The sequence below is a fragment of the Oreochromis aureus genome, linkage group 5 (genome assembly GCF_013358895.1).
Source record: "Oreochromis aureus strain Israel breed Guangdong linkage group 5, ZZ_aureus, whole genome shotgun sequence".
Taxonomy (NCBI): Eukaryota; Metazoa; Chordata; class Actinopteri; order Cichliformes; family Cichlidae; genus Oreochromis; species Oreochromis aureus.
The window spans coordinates 25780548-25788217 of record NC_052946.1 but is presented as its reverse complement, the minus strand read 5'-3'; positions in this window follow the sequence as shown (position 1 = coordinate 25788217).

Below are 7670 nucleotides of genomic sequence, written 5' to 3'. Positions count from 1 at the left end.
GAGGCGGAGACTGTTCCCTAGACCACATGGCCTCTCAGTAAAGGCAACTGGAGGCGGCTGGTTGGTTTGCACGTTAGCCATGCTAAGCTGCATAGGTGCCTCTGTTTGGATCATATGTCTACGTCGTCAGTGAATGCACCAGCACTCTGATCCTGAAAGCCAGAGTTTGCTTCTCGGTGCGGCAGCGCCACCATGAGGTCGATAGCATGAACAACAGGTGAAGCAAATCCCAAGATTTAAACTTTCCCTATTGCAGGGAGTATAAAGGGAGACAGGTTTGTTTTGATTGAGCGTCAGAAAAAAGGAATTGTAACCATACAGGGTTTAATCATTAATTAAGTTTTCCTAAGAGGCAACGTGAAAAACTAACTGTTGTGATGCTGAACTCACTTTTGCTCACTGTTAGATTATTGGTGCGGCCCTTCAAAACAGTCAAGTTTCTCATGTGTGTCTCTGTGAAAGTTTACTTCCCAACCCTGGTTTAAATAGTATCAGTATCAGCTCCCAGCTCATTTTAGAGACATGCCAGGTTTCCTTCTTGAGATGGGAGATGGGAATTTTGTTCAAAATTCAGCCAAGTTTCAAGAATGGATTTTGCTTTTTGAAAATCTTTAGACATAGTTTTTATTAGGTTCAGTTTTCTTTTAGTTATTATAATTATTCTTATACCGGGGTGTCAGTCAAGGAAATGCTTGAATGATAAATTGATAAATTGATAAATAAAGGAAAATACAACATACATGAAATACAAGGTGTTGAGTCACTCATCAAACCATTTAAGTACCAATTAATGCCCACTACTGAAGTGACCTTGGATAGGGTGCAATGTCATTTTGGAAGACTAAAGCCAATAATTAAGAACAGCTTTTTAAACATTTTTTCTTTTAGCAGTGACCTCAAGTACATGTGAAAAACTCCGTAAAACAGAAAACCAGAGCCATCACATCCTGTTTAATCCCCGTTTAATGATTAGGAAACATGAGGTCAGTATCTGCTATTGTGTAGTATACACCCCTCTAGTCATTTTCTCCCGCTGCCCTTGTTTCTTGTTTTTTCTCAGGACACTTTCCACTAACCGGCCCTTTAGCTCCACAGCTGTCAGCTGTTCAGACTGCTGTGAAGTCAGGGCACAGCAACAGTCCCGAAGCACACAATGCCTTTTGTCTTACTGGCCTTTCTTTGGTAATGAAAGGGGTGTTCATATTTATCTGCAGTGAATTAGTAATTGATTGTTTAGCTTATGTGTTAGGTGAACATTTGTAAACATAGTCCTGAAAAACTGGCCACATCTAAACTGTTAATTTAGTGCCTTAAGAACACATTTGGAGAGGTTTGCGTGCTGAAAGCTATCTGAAGAAAAAAACACAGTGACTGTTCTGAAACACAATATAAAAATTTTGTGTTGTCGGGATAAACAGAATAAAAAACCCTCAAACCTGTTGTTGTACATTAAGAAATAGTATTTTATATGAACACCTAACTCTCAATAAATCAAATCACTCAAATCAAATTCTCAGCTTTTCATTACTATTTAAGTCCAGATCGAACAAAATTAATCCAAACTCAAGAAGCACTTTTATTTTCCTGAATGTGAGTTCTAACTGAAGCAGAACAACAATCATTTAACAGCGTTACATTTGTCAAAAAGTGTTACTTTTATTCAAAATGTTAAATTCCTCAATTCCTTTAACTTTAAATATGTTTATAGTGTCCATTCTGTAAAATAGTCAGATGTCTATACATAATAATGCACAGGATTCACCTGCTTGCTGCTTCTACTGCACATTCACCCAATGTATATACTATATATACATATATATATATTTATAATGTTATTCCTCTACCCCCCCCCCCCCATGTTTTTGCACATGTCGAGGAGCGTGTCAGGATACATTTCACTGTGTGTTATACTTGTATAACTATGCATGTGACAAATAAAGAACCTTGAACCTTGAATCTTGAAAAAAACATTACATTCATTAGTTAAAATGATTTGCATAGTGTTTGCACATGATGGGTTAAAGTTGGTTCAAGATGGTTAAAGCAGGTTAAAGTTATTCAGTTTTAGAAACATTAGAGTGGCAAGAGCTTAGTTTCTAGGAAGTAAAAGGGGACTGGGATCTTATACTCACAGTTTGTCGTCTTCTGAGGTCACTTGTGGAAGTCCTGCTTTTTCAGTTTGAAACACACCTTGTCTCTTCAGACAGAACTAACATCTTTCTGTGTGTCCCTGGCAGAAGAGCCTTTAATAACCACACTAGATTTATTTTGGACAAATCATTGTTGGGGTTGTTAATGAATCATCATTGGCAACGTATTTCAAAGTGAGGGCTACTTGAGTTCAAAGAAACACAGCTGTCTCCGGATTTAACAGGACCAGTCTCACTTTTTGATCAAGCTCTTGCACATATGTATTTAATTTCACTTCATGTTTACATGTTATTTGTATTTAACACAAAAACACTTTCTGACCAAAATACAGCATCCAGGAGGCGGTAGGTTTTTTGGAAAAACTCTTGATAGAGTAGCTAAAAGAAAATAATAGCGCAAATTCTCTTTAAAAGCTAATCAAATCAGCTTTTTTTTTTTTTTTTTTTAACAATACTAAGGATAATGAATCCTTTATTCCTCAAATTTAAAAAATAGTTCTATCATAGACCCAGGCTTGTTGTTGAACAGGTCATTTCTCATTAGAATGAAATAATTAAATTAAAAAGACAGTTAAAAAAAATTAAAAATAGGTCTTAAGCTCAATCCTTTGCATACCCACTAATTTTAAGCTTTTCTTGGTATAAGTTAGCATTAATGCTGTGTTAGAAATGATATTTTACTATATCACAAAAAACTTTACACAGATAAAAATAAAAATGTACACTTAGTTAGACCATTACATAGAAAAAAAAAGATTTATACATCTGTGATCTGTTTAAAAATGCGTACTGATATGTGACCTCTTGTGTGAGTGATGACTGTCTTTACGGCAGAAGTATTTTGATGTTATTCTTTAACCAAAGCTCCTTCTCTTCTTTGGGAAAGTTGGGGAGATTGTTTCATTATAAACTGTCTGACTTTAGTTCATGCCCCATCTCTTCTTTTAACATTTCCAGTGTGAATACCCTCAACTGAACTTAAGATTGGGCGATCGTGGTTCAAGAATTGGCAGTTCGTCTTCTAATCGGAAGGTTGCCGGTTCGAGCCCCGGCTCGGACAGTCTCGGTCGATGTGTCCTTGGGCAAGACACTTCACCTGTTGCCTACTGGTGGTGGTCAGAGGGCCCGGTGGCGCCAGTGTCTGGTAGCCTCGCCTCTGTCAGTGCGCCCCAGGGCGGCTGTAGCTACAATGTAGCTTGCCATCACCAGTGTGTGAATGGGTGGATGACTGGTTGTGTAAAGTGCTTTGGGGTCCTTAGGGACTAGTAAAAGCGCTATACAAATCCAGGCCATTTAAGATTCATTTTGTATGGGATTTTCAGATGTGTCCTGTTTAGATAAAACATCTCTCAGTGAGCAGGGAGAATATGGAGGATTAAAATCGCCAAAAATATATTTAAAAAAACCCCCTTTGCCATGGTCACAGATCACTGCAGGCTTGTGGCAGTTAGAGCCAAGTGCAGGACACAAGCAGACTTATGGCTCAGCCACATTAGAGCAAAAAGATGACAGCTTCCTTGCAAGTAGGAATTATCTGTTTGTCCAGACTGCATTAGATTTTTTGCTTTTGGCAACTGATTGCAAGTGTTCCAATATTTGGCACACCTCTTTCCAGTAGGAGACTTGACTGAGTAAATTGTATTACGGTTAAAATGTGCCATACTCACTTTGAAGATAATTATTGACACTGTCCTGGTCTTTTAACCAACCGCTTCAAAGGGAAGATCACAAATTCATTCCACATGGCTGCAATTCTTTTTGTCATACTACAGTCTCCAAGAACTGTTTTCACTAGAAAGAATGTAGCATTAGACCTTGCAATTTTGTAACTTAATCTGAAGTTAGGGTTTGAGCATGAGCAGGACTACTACTGCTAATATTAATATACCTGAATCAAAAGTAAGACTCCTGACTAAAATACAGTAACCCCAGGAACTGAAAAGCCACACAAAAGCTGTGGATCCATATTAGGAAAAACTAAACTGTCATCTAATTTGAAAATTCCCGCAATGCTTTGCATTTCGTGTGGGAGACTTTAAATGCAAACTATTCTTACTGATATGCAACGTTTTTCACACTTAACAATGAACAAATATTCAGCTATTCACCTGAATAATAATAATAATAATGCATTGGCTTTATATAGCGCTTTTCAAGGCACCCAAAGCGCTTTACAATGACATTATTCATTCATGTGCACATTCACACACGGAATGTGCACACACCTAGACACACACTTGAATCTTAGGTACGCACATAGTTACATAGATAACTATATTTCAGACCAACATTTATGATGTGAAAACAACTCCTCTGATGTTTATTTTCTGAGACATGATATCTTCTTTTTAGTCCTCTTGTTACGAAAGGTCACGTGAGAGAAAGGAGGGAAAAAAACCTGTCACGTGTAGCCTTCGAACTGAGCTGAAGGTGTAGTTTTCTCTGAAATTACTAACAACACATATTCCATAATGTAGCACCACCTTTTGCAGCTGTGCAAAACAAAAATAGATTTATTGTTGATTTATGTTAAACTAATCATTATAAAAACTAATGTTTCGAATGTATTTCACAAAACAACAAGATGGAAACAGATGTGCTGCATGTAACCCTGTTATAAAAAGATAACGACGAACTCCCCCCCCCCAAAAGTTACTTTATCTTGACCAACGCACAAAACAGAAACCAACGCCAAACTACGTGCGTGTGTGTCTAGGTGTGTGCAGTAGCGGTTTTACATACGGGCGACACGGGCGGTTGCCCGGGGCGGCATCGTGATGGGGGGCGGCATCACGGGCATCGGCAAAATAAAAAAAATAAAAAAAAAATGCTCGTACTCATGCTGCCCCGACGGCAGCCAGCGCATATTGGGAATGTCATAGGCACCAATCGGTTTTCTATCGCCCATTTGCTGGGAGTAAGGGCGCCCTCCGTTTGCGAGGTGCGCCTGCTGCTTGCGGCACAGGGAGGAGAGGGCGAGGCGGCGGGGGATTCTCTGGCTGGCTGGAGCAGCATCTAATAACCAACTCGCAAAATAAAACAAAATAAAAACAAAACAACAAACACGAAAACACCAGACATTGTGATACAGACTTATAATTTGCACCGATGTTTTTTCGAAATTCTATACACGAAAACTGAGCGCGAGAGCCCTCGGTGCGCCTGCGTGCTGCTGAAGTCAAAGTAAACTTTATTGTCATACAGTCCAGTATATAGAGAGATGAGACGACGAGGCTCCAGTTACAGCAGTGCAAATAAACGAACAATAAATATAGTAGAGTAAGAAAATAAATATACACTTTAGGACTCGGGGTAAAGGGATCAATAACAATTTAAAATTTATAATTTACAGTTTGATGATTTAAAGTCTCACACATAACCCGTCGAAAGGGGAGGGAGACCTGCTGCTTCCAAATAGAGCACATTTCATTCATAATGTTGTAAATCCAAGTCCATTATGTATTCATCATCTGAATCCTGGGTTGTGTGAAATCCCAGAAATACACCCTAGACAAAGTTAATCTGTGAACTAAGGTGTAGGTCTATTAGGTTATGTTGTGGTGATCCTCGGGTTGAGGGATGGGTGTTCATACTGGAGTGCAAAATTAAAACCAATGGAAGATGGACAAGAAAAGTTCAAAGCCATCAGGTGCTCAGTTTAGAAAAAAGAGAAAAGAAGCGGAGGAGAAACGAGCAAAAGATGCAGGTAACCAGATGTGTCATTGGATAATGGCAGGTCATCCTGAAACAATCAGAATCAGAATACTTTATTAATCCCTAAGGAAATAATGTGGGTTACAGTTGCCCCAAGAAGAAATGGTAAAAATAGTAACAGTAACAGACTAAACTCCAAACAATACATTATGTTACAGATTTTAATATTAATTAGTCATTGTCAATTGTTGATTTGTCCTGTTCTCATTGTATGACGAATTATGATGGCTGTTTGGTAGCCGTTTGCATACTATGCATACTCTCTCTCTCTCTTCATATGTGTGTGTGGACAACAGTTTTATGTTAATGTACAATCCTTAACATGTTTTGTGTGTGTGTGGGTTGGGGGGGGGGCAGAGGGAGTGTTCGCCCAGGGCGCCAAACAGGCTAGGACCGCCACTGGGTGTGTGTGTGTGTGTCAGTGTTCTCTCTTGGTTCCAAAGAAAAGACTGCCTGCGTTAGTCTCTTTGGCCACTCCTCACAGAAACTCATTTTACCAAAGATACTTTCTAGAGAGAAGCAGGTGTTTTATTTCAGAAGACGGCTTTTAAAGGGGAAACAGCCTGAGCTGCTCAAGGTAAAGCATGCATAACCTCTGTCTCCTTATTTAAATGTTGGTTTACGTTTTCCTTTTGTTTAAAGCGTTGCTAAAACTCTTACAATTGGTTAAATAATGCCACTAAGCTTGTTTTACATCTATACTTTGCAATCTGTTTATTGCAATCCCATTAGTTAGAAGAAAAGATACTGAACTTGAAGGAAGAATAAGATATAATAGTTATAACTTTGTAAAAAATATTCAGGTACTTGTTTTGTTGCTCAGTACAGATTATAAGAATAGGAAGAATAAAGTGAGCAGGCATACAATGCATGCATTCTCTAAACTGGAGCTGTTCTAAATAGAAAATTGGAAAGTCTTTGTATATATGTTAACATGATTCCTAAGTTTATGCCAACACTAAGATGACCAGGATAAAGCCATAATGTCCAGCTGAAACAACTACATTTATTTCCACTAATTTTTACTTCAAGGCTATTTTTTAAAATAGTCTTGAACAATAGTTCACCAGGTTTTCTGAAGGTCTTTCAAAGTTTATCTTTGGACATTGGCTGCTTTTTCCCTTAATTTCAGTCTGGGCCGTTTTCACAGCAGTGTTTTTAAACCACTTAACATGAACGTATTAAGGCATAAAAAGGCACCTAACTCAGGGATGAACCAGTGATGTTTCTACACATCCCAGACAGCATTTCTTTAGTCTAATCTATGAAAAATATCAAAGATAACACAGTATTTTCACACCAACAGAGCTTTTATTAAAAACTTGGCATATCTGTTTAATGTATCCTTAAAAAATGGGGGAAAACAAGTTCAGGACAAAACAAGAAATGGCAGACCTAAAAAAAATATCTTTAGCTGACAATTAGTATCTGAGAGCCATGCCCTTAAGAAATAGGAACATTCTAGCAATGACCTGACATAGGACCTAAGAGGTGCATCTGGCCTTTCTGTTCATCCATTTACTGATCACTGAAGCCTCATCAGAAATGGTCTCAGTGGAAGGGTGCGTGTCAAGAAACCATTCTTAAGGACGGAGAAAAGGGAGAAAAAGCTGAGATATAACAAGAACTGGGCGAAAATTAGTGACACAATCAGTGGCATTTTCAGTTTACATGACTCTTATTTTGTATCCTAAGGTGAAAGGTGAGTTTTTTCTTTTGGCCTTCTTTAAACAGCACTGAGTTTCAGTGAGTATACTGGATGCTGACATTCTATGTATTTTGATTATTTTAGAAGATATTGAGATA